This window comes from Motacilla alba, chromosome 28 (genome assembly GCF_015832195.1).
Source record: "Motacilla alba alba isolate MOTALB_02 chromosome 28, Motacilla_alba_V1.0_pri, whole genome shotgun sequence".
Classification (NCBI taxonomy): Eukaryota; Metazoa; Chordata; class Aves; order Passeriformes; family Motacillidae; genus Motacilla; species Motacilla alba.
The window spans coordinates 3573517-3588638 of record NC_052043.1 but is presented as its reverse complement, the minus strand read 5'-3'; the positions used below and the strand labels follow the sequence as shown (position 1 = coordinate 3588638).

At 58.4% G+C, this 15122-nt stretch overlaps 1 protein-coding gene across 2 annotated transcripts in view; it reads right to left on the bottom strand.

The window, feature by feature from the left end:
* The window catches only part of LINGO3 (leucine rich repeat and Ig domain containing 3), a 28417-nt gene extending 19544 nt beyond the window's left edge, over positions 1-8873 (bottom strand). The window contains exon 1 of one of the 2 annotated variants that reach the window (XM_038164079.1): positions 8085-8873. The gene's annotated coding sequence lies outside the window, so the exon portion shown is untranslated. Of the gene's footprint in view, positions 1-7078; positions 7150-8084 lie in introns of those variants that run through there. The other variant, XM_038164082.1, reaches the window with a different exon arrangement.
* Between the last annotated feature and the right edge of the window lie 6249 nt (positions 8874-15122).

The following is a 15122-nucleotide window of genomic DNA, read 5'->3' as shown; positions in this document are numbered from 1 at the left end:
ACTTCCAGAGCACTGGGCACGGCTGGGAGGGATGCTGGCATCACCCACTGCACTTCCCTGCGAGCAGCCCAAGGCTCCTACTCCTCATCAGGCCCTGGGATAAGGACTGATGAAGGCAGGATTATTTCTCCCCACTCCATTAGTCACACTTGGTTAATATTCCTGCTTATGGAAAAAGGTCACAGTTTCTCTCTCATTTATGTCACTCCACCTTCCATTTGCGGTCGCAGGGCTCTGCTCCTTTTCCATCCCTAATTAGTGTTCAATTACAGGGGCCCTGCCCCAGCCCCCCACCAGGCCCAAGTCCTGGGCCACGCCGCCTCCCCTGGGTCTCCCTGTGGAAAACTGACCCAAGAACAGCCTTTTTTTCCTCTGGCAGCACAGAGGGAACCAGATGGACTTTCCTTCAAATGAGATTTAAATGGAAAAACACAAAATAGCTCCTTGTGCCAATATTGAAGGGTTGGCGTCCAGCTGTCCTGAGCACGGGGAAGGTCAGCCCAGGTGACCCTCTGGAAAAAGGGGCCAAAAGCATCAAACACCCTCATGGTTTGCTCCTCTGTCTGCAACACTGAGAAGGGGCTGGAAATGATTCCTTGAACTCTTCTGATGCCTTGTGAAGGCTGACCTAGAACAGAGGCCAGACAGAGTTAATTAATAAAGTAGGGATTTATTAAAAGGCCTCAGTGGATCCACCTTGGGCAGCACAAGAGCCCAGCCAGGGCTGCACCCCAGGTGAACCCAAAATGGTCACAAAATGCACGAGTGCTCACGGGGTCTCTCACTTTGATCAGGTCTACGCCATTTGTGTATTGGAGTTCATTGTCCAATTACAGCTTTAGGTTATCCTATCCATCCTTCTTGTTTTTCTCTCTGTAGCTCATTGTCGCTTATGTTCTTGGGTTTAAGATTTGGATCATTTGTCCTTGGTCCCCAGCTGGAGCAGGAATTGTTTTGTCTCCCTGCTCTGTGCAGAGAGCTCAGCATCCCCTCATGTGAAGCCCAGACCCACCCACTAAAGCAGCACAGAATGTGAAAAACAGAAAAGCTCAAACCTGAGGCATCATCTCCTGAGGGAAAACAAATCCTCTCACCTAAGGTGAGGTGTTCCACCATGGAGTGTGGCTGAGGGAGTTCAGATGCTCAGGGAGAGCCCCTTTAGCTCCCCTGCCCTGAAAACCCTTGCTGCTGCTGCCCTGCAAGGAGCACCATGAGGACCATGGTCAGGAGGTTTCAGAAGATGGAAAAGAGCCTTTCCAAGCCTGCCTGAATCCCCTCAGTCCATGCTCCATCCCCGCTGGTGGCACCTGGCCCAGCAGCTCCTGTCACAGCCACGGCTCTGGGTGCTCAGGGCAGCTGATCCTACAGAGCAGCCACCAACACCCTCCTGGCTACTTCAGCCTACAGATGAACCCCCTCATCCTCCTGCACTGAAACAGCGGCCAAATTGAGAGGAAAAGCAGTCAAGGCCTGGGGGAGCTTTCTGGAGATGCTGAGGAAGGGAATTGAGTGTGAGACCAGGCACATCTGCAGACCCCACTGCAGGTCGCTGCTCCTGCTCCTTCTTCCCTCCCTTGCCTGGGGATTTGCTGGGTGAAACAGCCTCCATGTCCCACACTCCCAGCTCTGAAACCAGCAGGGGCTCCACTGCAGGGCCACAGTTTGGGGTAACTGGGAGTGGGGCTGTGGCCAGCCTCATCCTCAGTGGGTACAGCTGTGACAAGCAGGGGAGCAGCACTGACAGCAATGGGCCATGGAGTGCCCAGGTGTGCTGATCACAAAGGGGACAGAGGACACACAGGTGCAATGCACGGGCATGAAGCTGGGCTAAAGAACAAGAAGGGCAGATGCTTGCAGCCCTCTGAAGTGATGTTATTCTCTATGAGTTGAAGCTTTCTGAAACTGTCTGATGATACTCTGTGTGCCCTGGCTGTCTCAACTGTGACATGTGCTGTGACACTTCACCACCTCCCTGGCAGGAGCAGGACTGTCCCCAGCACACAAAGTCCCCCCAGTCCCACTCAACTCTCTGGGAACATCAGGGTCCTGTGCTGTGACAGGGACAGCACTCAGGCTCAAACACACCCAGGAAGGGACAATATATGGTTTAAATTCTTCCTCAATTCCCTTCCCACTGAATATTTTCTCTTCTCCATTCCAAGAACTTCCTTTATTTCTCCCTGTCTCCCTCTAGCAACAGTATCTGGGAGAAACAATGAATTTTTAATAGGAGGGGGCGGTGGGAAGAGGCAGACCCTGAGGCAAGAAGAGAAAACATTGATCTGTTAAATCACCCGTATCAGCAGGAAAACACATTCAAGGGAGAGGGAGCCACGTGAGGACCACACAGCAGGGTCGTGGTCCCCATTTTCACTGAATCCAGATGTTGTTCAAGTCCCAGCCAGGGTGAATCCTGCTCGGAGGAGCTCTCCCAGCCACTCCACACCCCCTTGGCCATGGCTGATGTGGGGCTGGGGGAGCAGGACCCCCAAGCAGCCCCTTGCACAGGGAGGAGAACCAGGGCTGTTCCTCTGCAGCACCTTCCCTGGCAGGGTGGGCAGGCCCTGGCACAGGGTGCCCAGAGCAGCTGGGGCTGCTCCTGGATCCCTGGCAGTGCCCAAGGCCAGGCTGGACAGGGCTTGGAGCAGCCTGGGACAGTGGATGGTTTCCCTGCCCATGGCTGGATGGGCTTTAAGGTCCCTCCCAACCCAAACCTTGGGGATTCCATGATCCCAAAGCTGAGGTGTGCCCACCTCCTGCTCCCCATTCTGCTCTGCAGGGCCAGGGCTCATCCCCACGGAACTGAGGATGCCCAGCTCCCCTCCCTTGGTGCCTGGTCCTGGCTCCCCACCACAGCCTGAGCCTAAATATAGTCCCTGGTTCTCTTTTCTTGTAGACACAACCAGTGCTCTGAGTCAAAGTCCTTTCCCATGAACTCACTGTTGCTTAATAAAGCACAAACCCTCGGAGACCTTGATGCTGAGATCTGTCATTTTAATTCCCAGTAACACTTGTTCCTCTCCACTCCAGTATGTGGCCGCTGCTATTTTGGTTGGCACATCGGGAGCTGAACAAGGAGCCCCGGCGCTCCAGATCTGAGCTGGGCAGAGCTGGGACAGCTTTGAAAACCAAACCCTCCTGATGGATGGGGCTGCAAGCTGCAGCCGACCTCGTGGTGGCATGAAAAATTCAAGGGAAGGAAGGCAGGGAAGCAAGGGAAGAGCAAGGCTGAGGCAAGAGGAGGGAGGAGGGCACGCTCGGAGAGATGGATCCTGCTTCTGCTCCTGGGCTGGCCCAGCCTTGGGGATGCCAAGGCACCACAGCAGCCTGGGGATCACAGACCAGACCCTCTGTCCTTTGTTTTTAACCCATTCCCAGTAAAGCTGTTTCTGTTTGCCCAAATTCTCTATCCCAGTCTCTGCTGTTTGATTGTTCTGGGGTGAATTTGGTGCTGTCCTCAGCTTGCCCATTTTGCATGGAAAAGAGGGAATGGCAGCCCCTGCCTGGGCCTGGGGAAGGCTCTGCTCTGCCACCACCAGGGCCATTTCCCCACTTCGGCCCCCCCCATCCTGCCCAGCCTCAGCCCCCACCTCTGACACCCCACAGACCTGGGGCACCCACAGGGCTCCAGCTCCAGCCCCAAAACACCACGGCTCAAATGGGATCCGAGGGAGAATCCAGCACATTCCATTGCCAATGGCTGGGCAAGGCTCTGGCCCGGCCTGTCCCACATGCTCCCTGTGGGAGCATCCCTGCTCCCACAACCCCTGAGCCAAACCTCGTGGAAGCAGCTGCTTTGTCTCTCAAGGGAAACCCTACGAAAACTTCACAAACAGAAAAGTCAGCCAAGGGCGCCCAAAGCCCACTGTTCCTTCCACAGCCACTGTGGCTCTCAGCAGCTTTTCCAAGCGTTCTCGTGGGACTTAACTGCTTTTCATCTCCTCTCACTGCTCATTTCTGCCCTCGCCTGTTTGTTCTGGGGCTTTTCCAGGACTCCCAGAGAGGCCCTTTGGGCTCAGGCAGCACCTCCCACCCTCCCGCAGCCCCATGGACTGGAGACACTCTGCAGGATGCTCTCTGATGCTGCCTCTGCCTGCTCAGACAATCCCACCACTGTTCCACAGCTCCCACAGGCAGCAGGAGTTTGGCTGCCTGAGGGTCTGTGCCACCCTCCAAAGCCAGGCTCCACACCACAACCCCTACAGCCAGGGAAACTGAGGCACAGCATGCACACAGAAGGGTTTTAGAGCCTCGTGGCGAATCAGTGGCACTGGGGACAAGCCCAGGGATGGCCTCACTTGGCTCCCACTTCCCTTCCCTGGGAGCTGTGCCTCTGGGGACGTGGGGAGATGTTGCTGGTGACAGGAGTCCCACCCGGGCTGCCCACACGCACCGGCGGCACGGGAATCGCCGCTGCCCACGCACAGCGCGCCCGGCCACGTGCTTCACATTCCCAGCAGCATTCCCAGGGCTTCCAACACCCCTCTGCCTCTTCCACATCCCCATCCCGGGGATGGGAACGCAGCAGCGACGCGGCTCCGAGCTGCCGGAGCAGCCCAACTCCTCCTGCCTTATGGCAGCTCTGGCTCCTCACGGAGAGAAGAGGAGCCACCTGCTCCCTGGTGGGATGCTGGGGGGGGAAAAACAGGAGTGATCTGACAGCCAGGAGTTGGGAAAAATCCGTCCCAAACACATGGATTGAAAACCTTTAAATGCTGAGTGCAGCCGGCGCCGAGTCCGTCTGTGCTGCCGGGCTGCGAGTCCAGTGTTTAATTCGGGCCCAGGAGGGAAGAGCAGGGATTAGGTTTGGGCCTTGGAGCCAGGATGAGTTCTCTGGTGAGGCAGGATTAGCACAGCTAATAAAAGCAGACATTCCTGAACTCTAAACACTACAAAATAGAAAAAAAGCCCCCGGCCCTGCTATCTTCAGCCAGGGATCAGCAAAAGCGCATCCCCCAGAAAGGCTGAGCCTGGCAGGAAAGGCTGAGCCTGGCAGGAAAGGCTGAGCCTGGCAGGACCCAGCCATGCCTGGGATATGTCCCAGCTCTGCCCAGCACAGCCACATCACACCCTCAGCATTGATGCCCTGGATGGGTGAAACACAACCCAACCTCTGTTCCTCCTGTCCTCCTGCTCCCTCCTCCAACAGGGCAGGGTAAAAATAAAATCTACTGATTTTTAAACCAACTCTTTCCTGAAGCTGCTTTGCCTCCTGCTCCCTGCTCTCGGGATGCTCCGCCAGCTGTTTTGCAGGATGGGCATTGGAGAGCATCTTCCCCCAAGATCAGCCCACCACCCAAGCACTTTGGGAAAGGCTGCAGACACCAAGTGGGGCTTTTGCAACGTGAAAACCTTAAGAAATCTTGGGTGGACCAATAATCACCTCTCCAAACTGCTCTGGCCAAAACCCATCCAGCTCCACCTGTCCTCCAGCTGCCAGAGGCAGCAGCTCCGCTGCCTCCCCTCCATGAGTGCCACAGAACCATCGGTGATGAAAACATCAGCACAAAATTAAACCAGATCAGCCCCAGGCTGCCCAGCTGGCAGCTCCCCCACTCATCTTCAATTATTCTCCCATTTAAAGGACGTGCACCACATTCTCTGCCATGCCCCAGGGTGCTGGGATTTTATCCCATCTCCATCCTGCAAGGGGTGATGGAGCTTTGGGGTGCAGAGCAACCCCAAGGGCCCCGCACTTCCCGAAGGGTTATTGCAGGGTTCAACATCTGCATTTGGGATTTTAACCCACACATGACCACATCACTGCTGGGCAACTCTGCTCTTGGGAAGGCTTTTTTGTTTTAATGCCTCGTGTTTTGATGGAGAGGATTGTTGGAACTTTCCCTGCCTGGATGAGGCTTTTCCCATGGTGACACCCCTGCTCTGGGGCTGGCGCTGGGTTTTGGGGTCTCCATCCTGCAAGATGCAAATCCCCAGGCAGGGTGAGAGTGCATGAGAGACCATCCACAATGGCAAGCAGCAGCCAGGAGCTCTGCTAGGCCCAGGCTGGTGTTCCCCGGGCCACCAGACATCCCCAACCCTGGTCACTTCCCTCTCCAGCTGCCCTGGCTCCAGTGCTCCTCACTCCCCAGGGCTGGTTTGTGTTCTGGGTGCTGCCAGGCTGCAGAGCCCGGCATGGCTCCACTCTCCATCTATTTCACAGGCACTCTGCCTTCTCCTGCCATCCTCTCCCTTCCTGGTTTCTCTTTTCTCCTTCCCAAAAACCTCTTCTCAGGGTAGGAACAGAAAAAGCAGCCGCTCCTCTGCAACCGCTGCCTGTGCGAACGCCGCGGGAACTGGAGCACCTTTTGTCAGGTTTTAGCTCAAATCCACTTTGCAAGTGGATTAAGGAACTGGCACAAAAGTACTCTGGATGGAGAGTGGGAAGAGGCAAAGGCTGCTATTCCAGCACGGCAATAGGAGCCAGGAACGCTGCGCTTGCTGCCTGCTCCATTTTCCCTCGAGAAACACAACCCGGTAACATCCGCGGCTAAACCAACCCTCGGAAATTTCAGGAGAATCCGCCTAAAATCCGGGATGCTCGGGGAAGAGGCAGGAAGGGCCCTGGGGTGGCGAGGAGCGAGGACCTGCAGCGCCCGGGGGAAACACGAGCCAGAGGAGATGGGAAAAAGCTTTCCCGACGCCCGGCGATGCTCGGAGCCGCTCGGCTGTGCCGGGAAAGGGGCTGCGAGCGGCGGCCCCAGCCCAAGCGTGGGGGGGGACTGCGGGTACCGGACCCCGGGAGCGCCGGGGGATGGAGCGGAGCAGGGGCGGGCTGGACGCGGCGCCACCACCGCACCCCCGTGCGACCCTGCCCGGGGGCACCAGCGCCGCCCGCCGTGCGAGCCCCTCCCCGGGCACGGGCCGGGGGCTGCGGAGGGGCCTGGCGGCCGCGGGCGGTGGGCACAGCCGGGCAGCCCCCGCCGAGCCGCCGGCGGGGAGCGAAGGAGGGAGGGATGGAGGGAGGGATGGAGGGAGGCTGCGTGTCCCCAGGGGCGGCGGGGGCTCGGCGGCCGCCCCCCGGCGCCACGTGTGCGGCTCGGCACGACCCTCCCCGGCCCCGGGACCCCGCACTCACCGCTCGGCTGCCGCTGCGGGGCTGCCCATGGTGCGGCGGCGGCGCGGGCAGAGCCGCAGCCCCGGGGGCGGCGCGGCGGCGGCTCCGGACGGACCCCGGCCCGGCCCCGGCCCGTCCCCGGGGGCGGCGCGGCGGCGGCAGCGCCTCATCCAGCCGCGTCGGGCCGTGCGCGGAGCCGCCCCCCCCGTGCCCCCCGGCCGGCCGGGGGAGGGACGGGGCCGGGGGCGATGCGCGGCCCCGGGCGGAGAACGGGCACAGCCCCGGAGGAACGCGGGGAAGGGCACGGGGGTCTCCTCCCCGCGCAGCCGTGAGCAAAGGGGAGGGGTTCCCCCGGCCAGCCTGGGGTGTCCAAGCCTCGGAGTGCCCTTGCTGAGGTCCCCCACCCCATGCTAGGACCATGGGGTACCCCCGACCACCCTGCCTGGGGTACACAACCTCATGTCAACACCATGGGGTACCCCCGACCACCCTGCCTGGGGTACACAACCTCATGTCAACACCATGGGGTACCCCCGACCACCCTGTCTGGGCTCCCCCAGCCCCACTCTGCACACCTGGCTACCCCCACACTGCCCTGCTTGGGCTTCCTCCACCCACAGGTACCCGCCTGCCACCCTGCCTGGGGTTCCTCTGCCCCACAGCAGCACCCTCCCACCCCATCCCCATGACAGCCTGTTTGCATCCCCCTGCCCGGTGTCCCCTGCCTGCCCCAGGACACGGTCTGGGGGCCACCTCACCCTGAGCTGCCCTCTGCACTGGAGGTGGAGGTGGTTGTGGATGAATGAGCCATTTCCCCTCCATCCCATGGGAAGTTGGGGCGATCAGGGCACAAACAGAGCTGTGACCCCAGGAATGAACCAGCCCCCAGCCCAAGCAGGGCTCCTGCATTTGTGCCCCACACTGGGCTCCACTATCCCTGCAGCAGTACCAGGGAGATGCCAGGCTCATGGGACAATGACCTGAAGCCCCCCAGCAGCATCCCCATCCCCCGTGGGACAGCACTCACCATTGCTATTCCTCCTTGGAGTTCTCCTCTGGCTCCTCTTGCTCCTGCCGAAGCCTCCTGAGCTGTGGTGATTTGGTTAATTGGGCTTTGAGGATGGCAGAGGCCAATTCCCTCCCTGGCTCTGACTTGCAGGGTGGAATTGTTGCTCCTCTCCACTCATCACTGGTCAGTCCAGGCTGGCTTTAGCCTTGCTGGTCCCTGGCCTCAGTGGGCAGCTGATGCAGAGTGTCCTGTGCCCTTGCTGTGCTGTGTGCCAGCTGACCAAGCACCACCTGAGCCATTGGGTGACATTTGCTGCGTCTGACAGCGCTTTTCAAGCAGGGTTTGGCAGCATCTTCTTCACTTTGCAGCTGAGGAAACTGAGGGCAGAGCTCAGGGGGAAGGAACGGGGCTCAGCACTGAGCACCAGGTGGGTCCAGCGCCGTGGTTTCACCTGGACTGGCTCCGTTTGTGCAGGATTTTGTCAGGAGAAATGCCAACAGCTCTCCCAGCCTTGTCGGTTCCACTCCCAACTGCCATCCCTTGCTGCAGCCCAGTGCTTCTGCTGATGGAGGTTCCTGGTGCCTCCTGCTGCTCGCTTGCTCCGGGATGTGGATTTATAATTTCATTGCAGGCACACGCAGCTCGGGCTTTCCCATTTGAGCTTCATCCCCAGCCTCAGCCCTGGATCTGCAGTTAAAACCAGGAGATTTATGTGGCTGGGAAGGAATTTCATTCCTGTTTTAAACAATATCAACTTATCTCCTAAGGAAAAAATGAAAAATCCAGGCACGAAAATTGTGGCCGGTTTAGTTGGGGATGGATTTTTAAGAGGCTGGTGTGGGGGGGAGGGTGTGCCGGAGCAATCCACGTCTCATTTCCATTCCCCAGGATGGAAAGGTGATTCTGGCTAATTTGAACACAGTCATTAAGCTGCTGTATCAAAAGCACAGAGTCAATTAAGCAGCGTCCCCCCCGCCCTGGCCCCGCAGGCTGCGCTGTTTTAATCAAGGATGGGGGGAATTGCTGCTGCTTCCACACAGCTCCCCATCCCGGCGCTGGGAGCTGATTCTGCCTGGTGGAAGATGCTCTCGTGCCTGCTGGCCTGGGTTAGAGATGATTTTGGAGGAGCAGACTGCTGACAAATGCACTGGGGGTGCTGGGGGAGCCCCAGGTTGGAGTGGGCTGCTTTGTCCTTGTCCCTTCCCCAAGCACCTCACCAGAAAATCAAGTTATTTCTGTCTTACTGTGCCCCTTCCATGCTGTTATTTTATTCTGGGGGAAACCAAGGCACAAACTTGGATAAGGGAACAAGCAGGTTGTGGTTCAAGCCTGGGCTGTGGGTTTTGGCTCAGCCCTGCTCCCCCTCTGGGCTCTCTGTCCCACCCATTAACTCCAATGCCCTTCTGGCATCATTTTGGGCTTTGAGGAAGGAACAGGACAAAGCTGTGGAGGAAAAACACCAGGCTGAGGTGATCAGTTCTGCTTCCCCTGGCACTGGACATTGGAGAATCCCATGGGGCCCTTGGTCTCGTGCTCCAATTAATTCAAATTGGCTTCAATTTGAGCATAAATCCAAAGGGATCATGGGCCAGGAGCCAGGGACAGGCTGGGGACGAGGTCCCTGCCAGGGGCTGTGGCATTTGGGGTGCTGAGGTGGGACCCAGACTCCTCCTTAGGGAGCTTTACCCCCACTTCTGTCCCAAGAGCCTGGCCCTAAACAAAGACAGCACCCCCAGAAGTGAGGATGGGGACCCATAAACCACCAAAACCCTTCAAAATCTTGCTGAGCATTGGGATTGGGATGAAATGGGGCCACCTGGGTGCCAGCTGGGAACACAAATGTCATGGAATCAAATAATCAACACAGTGGGAAGAGACCTTGAAGACCACCCAGTCCAACTGTGCCCCAGTTTGGGGGGACACACAGAAGGGGCAGGACCCTGAGGCTGCCTGTGCTCCAGGGAGGGTCCCTGCCTTTGGAGATGCTGTTCCAAGTGAGCCAGCTCTGTGAGTGTCTTGACAAGTTTTGCTGCTTTCTGGGGCATTTTCACACAGACTCAGCAAAATGATTTAGGGGAAAAAAAAAAAAAAGTGTGAGGGAAATAAAAAAATCACAGCTGCTCTGGCACACGCTCAAAATCTCAAAGAGTTTTTGACTGAAACGTGCCAAGGGGAAAAAATTAATTCAAACAAAGTGAGAAGTAAAGTCCTTTTTGCCCCCAGTTTGCCCTCTGTGGTGAAGTGAGGGATCTTTGCCTGCTGATCCAGAGCCTCTCCCTGCCTGCAGGGTCCCTGCCAGCCCCTCCTGCCGCCGGCCACGCTGGTCCCCTGCCAGCCTGAATGCAGCACTCCAGCGCTGCCAGCTCCAGGGACAGCCCGAGAGGTTTTTGTCCCCATTCAGGATGCAGCAGCGGGAGCCACGTGATGAGAGCAGGCTCCTGGTGCCCATTAATTCTGCCTAATGGGAACCTCGATGGGCTCCTCGAAGGAGCCAGCTGGATGCTCCCACTCCACATGGTCCTACAGAATGTGGGTTTTGGGGAGCCCACTTTGGTGCTGGGCTGATTCCACGAGGGTTCCAGGGAGCCAGTCCTGGCTTTGCAGCCCCCAGCCTCAAATGCCCCTGAGCAGAGCCAGGCACACCACAGGGACTGGGGACAGCACCATCCCCAGGACTCACCCCTCGGGGCTGAGCTGGGGGTTTAGTCTGTGCTGGCCAGAGCTTTGCAGTGCCCCAGACATCACTGGAGGGCACCGTGCCCCAGGGACACTGCCCTGTGATGTCCCCTCCATCCTGCCTGGAGCCACCCTGTCCCAAAGCCCTGCTGAGGTGGGACCAGGAGGTCCCATGGGCTCACTCTGGCCTGGTCACCCATCACACCCAAAACCACAGCTTCACCCCAGGTGTGCACTCTGGCAGGACTCAAGCATGGCAAGAGGGGGGCACAGCCCACTGTGGGGTTTGGGGGACACAGGGAAGAGTGGCTGTCACACCACGAGTGACATCTGTGACCTGCTGTACACGGAGCTGGGGTGTTCCCCAGCAAACCCTCTTGTTCCCCCTCCAAAGCCTGTTTCCTCCAGCCCCCTCTGCCCTGATCCCAATATCTCCCTGTCTGCACTTTAGATCTGCTCATTTTGAGCAGGAACCCCTGAGGGGGGACAGTCCCACCTCAGGTGTTCCCTGCCAGAGCCCCGGGTGGGTGGTCCTGCTCTGCACACGCAGCCTGAGCCCGTGACTAAGCCCAGTTACTTTTAATAAATATTTGGTAATAACAATGGAAGTTTCTTTGGCCAGGAACCTGCTGTTCTCAGCTGTGCCCAGCAGAAGCACCATCAGGTGAAGGGTTTTCATCCAAGCAGGAGGGAACGGGACCTTTCCCCTCTCTCACTGCCTGGGCTTCAAGTGACAGCAGTGCTGGGATCCTCACCTGCCCTTCCTCCCACTGCAACCCCTAAGTGAGCCCTCATGGGGCTCATGTCTGGGTCCAGGTGTCCCTTCTGGCACTGAAGTCACCCCAAAGTGACAAACTCCACCAAAGGAGGATTTCCTCCCTTTTTAAGGGCCAGTTTTGCAGAACCATCCAGCCCCAGACGGCTTCAGCAGGAGCTTTGCAGGCTCAGCAGCCCTCAAACCCAGCCTAACATTTCCCTGCTCAGAGAAGGATCAAGCAAATTATCTCTGGTTTCCCAGCATAGGCTGCATTTCTCCTGCTGGACAAATCAGGCCACCCCAGATCCCATTTGCAAAGCCATCCCTTCTTTGCTGGGGATCAGGGGGGCTTGCACAGCACCCAGATCCCACCTGTGCCCTTGGTGATGGAGCTGGGCACTGCCAGACATGGAGCTGGTGTCACCCTCCAGGGCTGCCCGGCCCCGCAGAGCCCATGGCTGATGGCTGAGTGCCCAAAAAATAAAGATCTTGAGCCTTTAGAGAGTGTCCAAAGGAGGGCAAGGAAGATGAAGAAGGGCTTGAGAGGAAGCCATGTGAGGAGTGGCTGAGGGCACTCGGCTCGTTCAGCTGGAGCACAGGAGACTGAGGGGAGGCTCCTCGGGGCTGCAGCTCCTCCCCAGGGCAGGCACAGGGCCAGGGGCTGAGCTCTGCTCTGGGACAGGGACAGGAGGCCAGCGAGGGCTGCAGCTGTGCCAGGGCTTGCCATGGAGCTCAGGGAAAGGTTCTTCCCCCCGAGGCTGCTGGGCACTGCCCAGGCTCCCCAGGGAATGCTCCCGGCCCCAAGGCTGCCAGAGCTCCAGGAGCGTTTGGACAGCGCTGCCAGGGGGGCTCAGGGTGGGGTTGTTGGGGTGCCTGTGCAGGGACAGGGGCTGGGCTGAGCATCCCTGAGGGTCCCTTCCAGCTCAGGAGATCCTGGGATTTATTCCCCACAGCTGATGATTTATTCCCCTCGACCAGTGTGGCCCACATTTCCCAGCTCATTTTCCCATCCTGGCAGCTGTGTGGTTTCTGTTTGCTCTGCTAATCCAGGAAGGTGCTGCAGGTACCAGCATCCACTGACCCAGGAGCAGCTGCCAGCCCCGGTTCCTCCTCCCCACTGTGATCCTTGGCTCCACACCAGGGTTTGCTGCTGCTGCCCAGCCCTGCCCAGCCAGACAGGATGGCAGAGCCACCTGTGTCCCCAAGGGCCCCCACCCGGGCTGGGAGCAGCTTGGGGACAGTGCAGTGACAGGACTGGGGTTGGGGAAATCCCTGGGGTGGGAAAGCCTCATGCTGGGACTCCTGCTCGACCCCAAAGCAGTGGGGAGCAGAACATTTCCGGCTCCAAATGCAGCTGCCCCAGGTTGCCTAAACTCAGGGGTTTTGGGGAGCAGGTGGCTGGGCTGTGAGGTGCACTCTACAGATGATCACCTCAGATTTTACCCCCAACACTTTCCCATATTGTCCACTTATTGGTGTCTTATTTTTATCAGGGCTGGGGTGTGCTTGGCACAGTTGTGGGGCCGCCCTGGTGTGGATGGGCAGGACAATCACGGAATCACAGAATGAGTTAGAAGGGACCCTCAGGGATGATCAGCCCAGCCCCTGTCCCTGCACAGGCACCCCAACAACCCCACCCTGAGCCCCCCTGGCAGCGCTGTCCAAACGCTCCTGGAGCTCTGGCAGCCTTGGGGCCGGGAGCATTCCCTGGGGAGCCTGGGCAGTGCCCAGCAGCCTCGGGGGGAAGAACCTTTCCCTGAGCTCCATGGCAAGCCCTGGCACAGCTGCAGCCCTCGCTGGCCTCCTGTCCCTGTCCCAGAGCAGAGCTCAGCCCCTGGCCCTGTGCCTGCCCTGGGGAGGAGCTGCAGCCCCGAGGAGCCTCCCCTCAGTCTCCTCCAGCTGCACAGATGAGAACCAGGCGATTTTTGCCAGGCGATTCCTGTCTCAGCAGGTCCCAGGTCGCCTCCCCATCCCTGTACAAGCTCAGGGATGGTTCCATGTGCTGCCGCTCCCGGTGGGATCCCAGCGCTCCCCCATCCTCGGGGAGCTGGGGGCGGCCACTCCGCCGCCTCCCCGCGAGGAGATTGCTCCTGATGGAATCCAGCCCACGTTCCCTGAGCCGCAGCGTGCGCAAGGAACGCGCTGCCACCCCCGTCTCCCTCCTGCCTTTATCTGCGAGTGGCATCGAATCCCTCCAGCAGCTCCCAGCTCCTTTTCAAATACCATTAGAGCGATTAGAATTCCAGGCGCTGCGGTGCCACGGACGGCAAACAGGCATTTGCACCTTCCAGATGGAAATGTCCCCGTGTCCCAGCGTCCCTGTGTCACCGCGACCCGCAGACAGAGCACGTTCTAATCCCCTTCATTCATCAGCTTGGCCTCATCAGCTCCCGGCTCTGGGAGCTGCTCAGGGATGGGGCCACTGTGGAATGGTCGGGGACCGTCGTCCCCAAGGAATCTGAACAGGATTGTGCCTGAAAACCCCCAAATCCATGCCTGTCTCTGGCCAGGCTCTCACCCAGATATGGCTCAGGAATAGCTCACTGGACTCAGGGCGGGAGGGATCTCACTGGGGCCACCAGTAAGGGACATCTCCCTCAGCCTCTCCTGGTGGCTCCTTCCCAGCTGGCAGCACGTCTGACCCACCAGTCACTCCCCAGGGCACTGTCTTGGGGAAAAAAAAGCTGCCCCTTGGCATGAGTGGCTCAGGGCCACATCCCCAGGCACCACCAGGACTGTCCCCTTGCAGGGAAGGAAGGGACCCACAGCACCAAACTGGAGAAGAGCACCTGCGCCCCAGTGTGGGCTCAGTGACCCGCCAGCAGGAGCTGCCCAGCCCCTTACCTGTGCCCAGGTGTAGCTGACAGGTGGCAGTGGTGACAACACTCTGTCCCTTTGCCTGCTGGAGGCTCTCAAGGTTTTCCCTTCCTCTGCTGTGCCCTCTGTTTTGAGGGATGTGCCCTTCCCAGTCCCTTTCCTGCTTCAGGGCCATGCTGAGGCAAGGAGGTGCCAGTCCTCAAAATTCTGCTTCTTCCCTGTCCTCACATTGATCATGTCCAGAATATAAACCCAAACAGCAAAGGAAGAAACTCCCCTGTCCCCACCTTTTCCTGCTCTCCTCAGTCCAGCACACAGGGTCCTGGGGTTTTTTTGCTGCCTACTCTTGCTCCATGTCCTTGGAGTGGGATGGGAGCTGTTAGGTTGAAAGATAAATTATGCTGGGATGCAGTGATGGCAGAGCTGATTCATCAGCTGGGGGGGTCTACAAGGTCTAATTTGGGAGGGAGGATCGCTGACGAATCCTTCAGTAACCAGGAAGACTTGGGAAACTTTTCCTGGCTGAACACATCATTAATTTCCCTGCCCATCCAAGAGCTGAGATGGGGAGGCTTCCATGGTTAGGGAAAAGGTTTTAAAGAGGAAATGTGTTCCCAGGAAACAGCTTCAAATTTGCTGGATCATCATTAATTGTTGAACTCAGTGATCTCACAGATCTTTTCCAACCTCAGTGGTTCCATGGTTCCAAAGCCTCCTGGGGCTTTGGCCAGCACCAGGATGAAGATGATGGTTTCTCCCCTAGGGAATCCAGCTGTTGCCAGATACTGAGAGTGTCTTCTGAAGCT